Source organism: Saccostrea echinata, unplaced genomic scaffold (assembly GCF_033153115.1).
Source record: "Saccostrea echinata isolate AGI-Se365-2 ecotype Australia unplaced genomic scaffold, CSIRO_AGI_Sech_v1 ptg000015l, whole genome shotgun sequence".
In the NCBI taxonomy this organism is placed as follows: Eukaryota; Metazoa; Mollusca; class Bivalvia; order Ostreida; family Ostreidae; genus Saccostrea; species Saccostrea echinata.
The window spans coordinates 11,491,859-11,501,876 of NW_026889764.1; positions in this window are offsets into that span (position 1 = coordinate 11,491,859).

The following is a 10,018-nucleotide window of genomic DNA, read 5'->3' on the forward strand; positions in this document are numbered from 1 at the left end:
GTAGTTTCTACCGACAGCCTACAGGGTTATAGCAGGAAGAAATACTTTGTTCAAAATCCCGCATGTGCCTCTCCACCCCCCCCCTTTTGTAAAAAACTTGAAAAAATAACAATTTCATTACTTGATGTCTATTGTGAAACCTGTTATACTATGTTATGGATATATTGTATGCTCTTATTTCATTTCCGTCAAGGATAAACTAAAAGCAGCGAATATGCACATTTCACTGATAAATTGATTTGGAGGGGGGGGGGGGGGGAGGGGTGTTAAAAATTCACAGCTACTCGTGTCTTGGTTTATAAATATGTATGTACCTTATTGATATGTAAAAAATGCACTTTACTCTTTTTTTTTACATATCAATAAGGTTCATACATTGTACATATATATATAAACCAAGACGCAAGTATCTGTTTAAAAATTAGCATTTAACGCCCTATGAATAGGCCGAGTATTCAAAAAAAAAAAAAAAAAAAAAACAACAAAAAACAAAAAAAAAACAAACAAACAAAAAAGTGAAATGTATTGATTAAAGCACAAAATTTTACAGCTTTAATGGTATTTGAACAATATCTTATTCATTACTTTTCTCTTTTCATGTAAGCAGTGAGAAATATATACACATTTTACCGATAAAATTATTAGGAAAACCTACTACATATATGTAATAGTCTTTCGATATATAAATATATTCACAACTTACAGTATTATCAATGATTTACCATTATTTCAATGACCATTCACACATTAGCTTTTCTTATGTTCCTACAGCTATAATTGTCTCGTTTTTCTTTTTAACATCGGCTCGATGCTATATGATGTTCTAGAAGCTTCCGTCAATATCAAGATCGGTGAATGACAAAAATAATTTGCACATTTTCCTTTTTAATCGGATATCACAACTTATTTCTTTTATGTCATTTAAATCAAGTTCTGATTGAATAATTCAGTGATGACATTTTATGAAATAAATACGCGCTTGATTGTTGTCAGCTTCATAAAAAATTGCCAGAAACTTAGTTCCGCCAACCGGAAACGCCACCATACTCACGTTTTTGCTAATTCATGGCTGTTTATAGAAAGTAAAAGTAGACTTTTAATTTAATGTACGATACTTACAATGCGAGTGAAATCTAAATATAGTTTACGGACATCATATTGTATCTAGTGTATTCTTAGAGGAGTAAGTAAAAACTCTGGTGTATCCGTTTCAGAGTTTATTTGCAAAATTTATTAATTTATACATGTAAGTATAGATATTTGTATAAAAAGGTTCTATGCTTTATGTACAATAAAGTCAAGGTCAAATTTAGAGCACAAAGGTCAAATGTTGTGACGCTATCTACTGATTCTTTTGTTATAATTTTTTTTAAAATTGAAATGTGTTAAAATTCCAAAGTATCTGAAACCCTTGGTTCAATTTTCCTAGTTTTGGTACATTTTAAACTTCGTGTAGCATTTCAATTATTCTGCTGTTGATGTATTTTGCTGAATTATAGTAACAAAAAGGTTAACTTTATAAACAGCATCAAACTCATCTGTAATATACATACGCATATTTGAGCTTGTTCATTATATACGCCCTTATCAAAAATCTACCCAGTTATATCATCATTCGCATCTTATTTTGTGAAAAAACTGATGATTGAGTAGATTCGGAATTTTGTTATCCATCCATATATTGTGTGTATTTAGTCACTATGTTTACGGTTTTTTCCCTTTCCAAGCATCAGTGAAAGCGAAAGGTGGGTGATTAAAATATTTGATTTAATTTTGTATCATGTAATAGTCTATCACCATTGCCGGTTTTTAAAAGTTTCGGTCGAAATAAGTTGTATTGATGAATCTCTTAAACATTTATATCGCTCGATGGCGAATTTTTGGTCTGATCGAAAAAGATAGTTTTTACCCCCCCCCCTCCCCTCCTAGTAAGTGTACTGGCACATGACAAGAGAAGTAGGAATAAGGGTTTCTGAGGATCATTAACAGATTTCGAATAAAATAAGCTAATTAGTTGAATAATCATAGAGGGTGTGTGAACGTAAACGTGAAAATGGTGGTAAGCTTGCAGCTTAATTTGGCGCCCTTTATTTCAGGTCAAAGAAGTATCAGTATATTAAAATATACCTCCCTTTGCCAATATCTTTTTAGGGAAAAACCATTCAATTCTCACAGTGGCTTTTGTAACTTCTGGTTTGTTACATTTGTCACTTCACACACAAAAAAATATTTATTCATTATTGTCAGTTGACATAAAATTATTCATTGTTCCCAGGATAAGGCTACCCATACATTCCCCAAGTGAATAAATAAAGTAAAATAAGTACAGAAATAATTAAATTACAGTGAATTTATAACGACATGATTAAGTGTTTTGTAGTTCGACACCACAAAGGGATACAGCTCTATTTTTTAAAGTGTATATGAATAAAATATGTTGAGTGGTCGTGTATTTTAATGACACGAGTGCATTTACTTGCATCATGACAAAAATCAAGGTATGTTGAAATAAATGGATGAATGATGATTTAAAATAATTGAGACAAAAATATCAGTTGAATGGAAGCATTTAGGGGAGGGGGGGGGGGGGGGGCATGAGCACCGTAAGTTGAATTGTCCTTTGACAGCTAATCCACATATACGGCTGTCATATTTCAGCCAGCAGCATCCTCGCCTATCAGGATATCGCTTCTCTTAAGGGGCTAGACAAGGGGGGCATTTAGGAACTTCCACCTCCATCAAACCAATTGAAGAGGGGCATAGAAATTTAGGACCTAGATTGTTAACCAGGTAGTGTTGATAGGATTCCCCTGTTTTTATAGTTACCTAAATTTACAAGCAAAGCTAGCTGCTATATTGCTTGATAGTTTATTCAAAGGGGTTCAGATTAAATTAGATGGGGTCTGAACATCTAGTTTTTCAGATATTCTGTGTCAGCAAATCTGTTCAATTAAGAGATAGATAATAAAAGAGGGTAAAAAAAGAGGGTCTGGTTATGGGTCCACATTCTAAGCCATGTCCATTTAATATTCCTTTCATTTACACTACCGGTACTCGCAAGACCAATGGATCAAATCAATGGAAGAAAAAATTAATGTAACATTTCCCTCAATTTTTCATTTGTCACTAAATAAAAAGAATAATAACATATCTCACCTATGATTGATATTGCTTTTCCTGACAGATTATGCACGAATACGATATCGTTCTTGGACACTTTTACAATGGCATTCCATGTATTTCAAACTCAATAAGCTATGTGCTTCTAAGATTTATTTTGTTTGCGATAAGTTCACTTGTGTATGCTTTATAGTAATAATCACGTGTCACCCATATCAATTAATACACCAATCAACATTAGCTTTTGCACTTACACTAAGTCTTGTATCCAGTGCTGCTTTTATTGCTCATCTGCCCGATATGACAGATTGTCTTAATCCTTGAAGAAAAAATTGCAAATATTGCAAAGCAAACAAGATTCATTCAAACCTTAGGCCCTAGAAGTTGTTTTAGATTCAACAAACAAGCTCTGTGTAGCTGAGTTCGACAGTTAATACTTAACAATTTTCGTAAAACGATAAAAAGGATGGCACCAAATGACATACAGGATCACTTTGACAGAAATGATAATGTTACCAGGGGGCTTCAAATTTTAATTATCATGTTCCAAGGGTTAGCGCTTTCAACAGTTCAAATTTACGATAGTGTTGGAAATCTTTCCAGTCCACAGTGTAACAATGTAAATGTGATGGGACTTTTTAACCATACACAGAGACGTAAGCGTAGTCATGGGCATCGGTCTTACCTTTAATACAATATGTCTCGTTTGATTAATTACTACCTTACGTAAATCAACAGTTAGGTCTACATCATATTTGCACCAAACTTTACTCTGTCCCTTTGAAACTTTTAAAGAGTCTTCTTGAAATGGTCAAGGAAAGTCCATTTTTTGACTCCTCGACACCAGAATATAGGCTCGGATCTGTGATTATATATATTGCAAATCATAGGCTTTTTAAACCCCCACGTTTTTCTGAAGAAAATGCAGCTAAAACAATCCGTTTTTTCCTTAATCTTCAATATGCCATCAAAGGAATTGACGCGGTTAATATAAGTAATATTCTTAATCACAAAAGGATCCAGTCTTGTATTCCACCATATTTCAAGTTAAAGACTACACCTTGTATTTCCTACAAATATACATCGACTATTACTTCCAAACTTTTTAATTACAAGAAAACTTTACAGGGCCTGGATATCGAATATCTGAAACATAATCTTCCACCGTGTTCATGTTTTTCTTCACCCTATAACTATAGTCCTGCTGGACACGTTATTACTGGTGACGTAAATATCTATACTTATAAATTAATAAATTTTGCAAATAAACTTCGAAACGGGTGCACCAGACTTCTTACTCACTCCTCTAAGAATACACTAGATACAAGATGATGTCCGTAAACTATATTTAGATTTCACTCGCATAGTAAGTATCGTACATTAAATTAAAAGTCTACTTTCATTTTCTATAAACATCCATGAAATAGCAAAAACGTGAGTATGGTGGTGTTTCCGGTTGGCGGATCTAAGTTACTGGCAATTTTTTTATGAAACTGACAACAAGCAAGCGTTTATTTATTTCATAAAATGTCATTACTGAATTATTCAATCAAAACTTGATTTAAATGATATAAAAGAAATAATTTGTGATGACCGATTAAAAAGGGAAATGTGCATATTATTTTCGTCATTCTCAGATCTTGATATTGACAGAAGCTTCTAGAACATCATATAGCATCGAACCCGATGTTAAAAAGAAAAATGAGGCGATTATAGCTGCATGAACATAAAAAAAGCTTTTGCGTGAATGGTCATTGAAATAATGGTAAATCATTGATAACACTATAAGTTGTGAATATATTTATATATCGAAAGACTATTACAAATATGTAGTAGGTTTTCATAATAAATTTATCGGTAAAATTTGTATATATTCCTCAGTGAGAGCATCGTGGCAACGAACCCGAAGTACAATTTTACTTCGTAATAAACTTGCTTACATGAAAAGACAAAATAAGTGAATAAGGTATTATCAATTACAATAAAAGCTGTAAAATTTTGCGCTTTCATCAATACATTTCAGATTTTTTTTCTGAATACAGTCTTTTGTATCAAATACTCGGCCTATTCATATGGCGTTAAAAGATAATTTTTACACAGGTACTTGGGTCTTGGTTTATAAATATGTACGTATGTACCTTATCGATATGTAAAAAAAAAGTAAAGTACATTTTTTACATATCAATAAGGTACATACATATTTATAAACCAAGACCCAAGTAACTGTGAATTTTTACCCCCCCCCCCTCCTTAAAAAAAATCAATTTATCAGTAAAATGTCCATATTCGTTGCTTTATCCTTGACAGAAATGAAATATGAGCATCTGTAGTACAATATCCATAACATAGTACATGTATAACAGGTTTCACAATAAACGTAAATTAATGAACTTTTTATTTTTCAATTTTTTACAAAGGGGTGGGGGGTGGAGACGTACATCTTCATGCGGGATTTTGAACAAAGTATTTCTTCCTGCTGTAAACCTGTAGGCTGTCAGTAGAAACTACAATATTTTTTCTGTCGGTAGTGGTATGAATTCAATTCCCCGCGCTTGCGCGGGATTTCATCTAGTAGTTAATAATAAGGACCTTAGATCACTAATTTTAAAAGGACCTAAGTATAGGGAACCCCGATCCTTCAACTGGCGTCGTAATTTCATAAATATTATGGATTCTGTAGAGGATTACGCCAGGCGATTTGCCAGACATGAAAAAGAAGACCTCGATACTTTGTCAGAATGGATTAAATGTATCAGATGTATGTTAAAATCGCGCATTAAAAGATTGAGGGGCAATATGAAATCCATCTATCCCTCTGTATTCAATAATCCAGAAGTGAAAAAAGAATTAGATACTAGATTACATGATCAGTACGTACTGGTCCCTGCTGACAAAGCAGGTAACAACATTGTCTTTGTTTGTAAGGCTTATTATATTAAATGTATTTTAAAGGAACTTGGATTTAATTCTACAAGTGGTAATCCAGCCTATACTCATAGTTCCCTTTCTAAGGAAGATATTCCTCAAAATCATATGTCAGTTTTGAATATTTTTAATATTTAATATATTTATTATACCAAAATGAATTTGAATTACCATATTAATAATGGATTCCGAAACTTCATAAAAATCCTTATAAACAAAGATACATAGCGGGTTCCAGTAAATGTTCAACCAAGCCTCTTTCTTTACTCCTAATTAAGATATTAACATCAGTGAAAGAGAAACTTCAAGAGTACTGTGCAACAATATATTCGAGAAGTGGTGTAAATCAGATCTGGATACCTAAAAATTCCAAAGAAATTTTGGAAAATTTGAAATCACAAGATTTTACCAAAATCAACAGCTTAAAAACTTACGACTTTTCAACTTTATACACAAACATTCCCTACGATAAATTAAAGTCCAGGCTTTTTAATATCATTGACGGCTGCTTTTTCAATAAAAATGGATCTCGTAAATTTACTTACCTTGTCATTGGTCATTTGCAAAATTATTTTGTTAAAAAACATTCTGATTGTACACACAAGTACTCTGAAGTTGACATTAAAAAGATGCTTGAGTTTCTGATTGACAATATCTATGTGGTTTTTGGAGACCAGGTCTTCCAACAATCTATTGGAATTCCCATGGGTACCAATTGCGCCCGTTATTAGCAGACCTTTTTTGTATTCATATTAAGCAGAATTTGTCCAAAATCTTGTAAGTGAAAAGAAGAAAACACTTGCTGTGGCCTTCAACTCGACATTTAGAAAAATCGACGACGTATTGTCAATTAACTATGGCTATTGCCATTCTGAAGTCGATACGATATATATCCCGGTGAGCTCGAGATAAAAGATTCCACAGAGTCTGACACATCTGTTTCATATTTTGATATTTTGCTTGAAAAAGACGTTAATGGTAATCTAACAACCAAGCTTTATGATAAACGTGATGACTTTAACTTTTCAATCGTCAACTTCCCTTACTTATGCAGTAATATACCTTCATCACCTGCATACGGGTTATATATCTCTCAATTGATTCGATACGCAAGAGCATGCTCTACGTATGTACAATTTCTTAAACGAGTTAAATTATTGACAAATAAGTTGATGAAACAAGAATATCAGCTGTCTCGTTTAAAGTCATCATTTCGTAAGTTCTATGGTCGATATAATGACCTTGTCAGCAAATACAATTTATCATTGAGTCAAATGCTGACTGACGTTTTTCATATTAATTGTTAGGCCATTATTAACACACTGAATTGTCGACGGATTTTTCCGTTATTTCCCGATTATGACAATGAGCACATGGCGGGTGTGACCGGTCGGCAGGGGATGCTCACTCCTCCATGGCACCTGATCCCACCTCTGATGTTTGGAGGTCCGTGTTTGCTCTGCTCCTATTTTGTATTGTTTAATGGACTTTTGAGCTTGAATACTGTTCGTTACCTCCATATATAATGTTCCAAGGGCTAGGGCTTACAACAGTTCAATTTTTTAAAATCATGTTCCAGGGTATGGGGTTTAAAACAGTTCAATTTTTATTATCACGTTCCCAGGTTTATGGCTTAAAACAGTTCAATTTTTTATTATCATATTCCTTAGATGATTTGGGCTTATAACGATTCAATTTTTTTTTATCATGGTCCTACTGTTTGGGCTTACAATATTTCAAATTCTTAATATCATGGTCCCATGGTTGGGGCTTGCAACAGTTCTTTTTTATTATTATTATCATAGCATTAGCTTCGGGGCTTACAATGGTTCAAATTTTATTATCATGCTAGTTCAGATTGGAATTCTCTTCTCTTGGAAGTTTAAACTATAGTTAATAGAGATAGGTATAGATCCTTTTGTTAAGTTGGGTCTTGCACAATAATTCAAAAGAGAGAAAATAGAATTTATATACAGTATGATACTTTATGATGTAAAATACAGAATTCTATTTTTATTTAAACTTTTTTTCTTAACTTTAAAGCATTGTACATACCCTAATAGCTTTATTCAGGCTAGGAAAATTACTCGATTTAACATTTCATTAATATTCTGTCTCAGTCATGCTTAATTTCGTAATCAACTTGTTACAACTTGAGAATCATTAAATATCAGTTATTTTTTATGTATTGCTTTAATTAGGTATTTTAGACTAAGAGTAATTTTAAGATTATGATTTTTATTAAGTGATAAGACCAGATTTTGTGATATGAATCTGTGATTATAAGGCTGATAATCATTCTTACTGTTTTCTTCCGCAAGCCCCAGTTGTCCAGATATCATTATCGTAATACATTGTAGAACATTCAGTGATTATCAGACACGCTAGTCCTTTGCTATTATTCATTTTTTGTTTTTTATGCACTAGTTTGTACTGCATCAGATGAATCCTGATTTTTTAAAAACCCTTATGTTGCCTTTTCTATATGGTTCTTCAAATTCCATTTGGAAAAATGACTGACATCCTTATTTAAATCTAAATTACGTTGTGTTTTATCGCAATTAGTTTCCTCATTATATTAGAAAAATTCCAAAATTTAAAATTGCCTGGAAGTAATATGAGTTCTTATCAGTTGATCCTAGCTTCACAATGTTTTTTTTTTTTTTTATTTTTATTTCATAGCTTGTGGGATCCTAGATTAAATTTTCTTAATGCGTTATAATCAGGTCTTAATCGTTGAAAAGTTCTCAGGTTCTTAATATGCCAAGAGCAATTCATGATAGATTTTTGTTATATGATTATAGACTTTAAACCAAAATCACTAAACTCTTATGATGCTTCAATCCTCATTTTGTTTTAAAGCAACTGGTATGTTGATACGTGATCCATGCTTTTGACATATACCAATGGCTTTTGTAATTTCGAAGAATCGTGAAAAGCATATGCAGGAATACGCTTTATATGTTTCATTTTAGCCATTGGTTGAAGATGAAAAATGCTTTAAAATTTCAAAGAAATGTTTCAAATATGTTTGCTTTGTTTGTTGAGTATTCGGTTTGTATGTTACCTTATTTGTTTTCCGTGGTAGGTGTTTGTATCTGTCTGGGTTTTTTTTTTCTGAAAACAACTTTTGAAACTCCTCTTTGAGTTTTTGCCATCTTTTTTAAAAAATAAAGCTAGACATAAACGCAGACTATACTAGAAACGTCTTACTGTGATTTAGATTTTGATTTTGAGGAATGCAGTTTGTAATTTTTTAAAGAATATTTTCTGAAATTCTTTCAAAGCGGTGTTTCTTCTAGAGGTTTTGTCTGTATCAATAAAACTCTGTACCGAAGTTGCATAATTCCTTGTGCTGGCATTTGATTTTGATGTGCAGTCAAAGGTCACTTTGTATTAAGTCAATCAAAAAGTTTAGTCATTACCGTATGGAGATCCCTGCCAATGAAAATGAAATTTTTACTTCGTGAATACAATCTTTTGATTAATCAATTATGTAATAACTTTAAGTTGCAGTTTAGATATTGATCATTCCTGCAAATAAAAGTAAAATGTTTGTTTCAAAAGTTATTTTATCGTAATTATCGATGTTGTTAAGTTCAGTCATCCTTTCAGAATTAGATATTATTTTTGCTGGTCATTGTTTGGTTAAGTTGGTGATAAACTGAAATTAGCTATAGGGAATACATATCCCAAAATTCTGAGACGGGTACTGTTATCTTTTGGATTATTTCATTGAAACTTAATACAAAGAACAATTATGTTTCTCTGATAACAATGATTGAAAATATTTAATATATATTTTAAAGTAATTCAAAGATTTGGCGTAAATAGAGATACAGTTCCATGATTAAAAAAAGATATTCTAGACCTACAAAGAAAATCATCTAATGGGAATTTTTTTCTTGGCAGAGAGAATGATTCTAGTGTCAGGCGATTTTCTATATTTTATAATTCAGTGGTGAAGGGTTAT